The following is a 460-nucleotide window of genomic DNA, read 5'->3' as shown; positions in this document are numbered from 1 at the left end:
AACATGGCCTCAGGAGTAACAGCAGCACTCCAATCTTGACTCAGAGACTTACCTGCACAGTGGAACACCTGGCCACCTGCGTGGACTATCTGTATGGTCTGTGGCTGCGCACGGGTCTGCTGCGGCACGGTCGTCTGGGCGGTGCTACTACTGTTATTGGCAGTGGACTGCTGCAGAAACAGCTTGGTAGTGCTGAGCATCTGATAATAGTGCTATAACAAACTGTTAGGTTAACTGACTTGAATCCTCAAAACAGGGGCTGACTGGAGAAGGGAAGCAGGAGTTTCCATCAAGATAAACACCAAAACTGTTTTGTCTTAAAATGAGAATTCAAAGAGTGAATTTACTTTCTCAGCAAATTGTAGTCACTATAAATTCTTCAAGATGGAAGAAAACAAGAGCACTGCACCAGTACCATTATCGTATTCTCACATTATATCAACACATAATTCAGTATCAA

The sequence above is a fragment of the Penaeus monodon genome, chromosome 29, assembly GCF_015228065.2.
Source record: "Penaeus monodon isolate SGIC_2016 chromosome 29, NSTDA_Pmon_1, whole genome shotgun sequence".
Lineage (NCBI taxonomy): Eukaryota > Metazoa > Arthropoda > Malacostraca > Decapoda > Penaeidae > Penaeus > Penaeus monodon.
Note: the sequence above shows the minus strand (reverse complement) of the source record.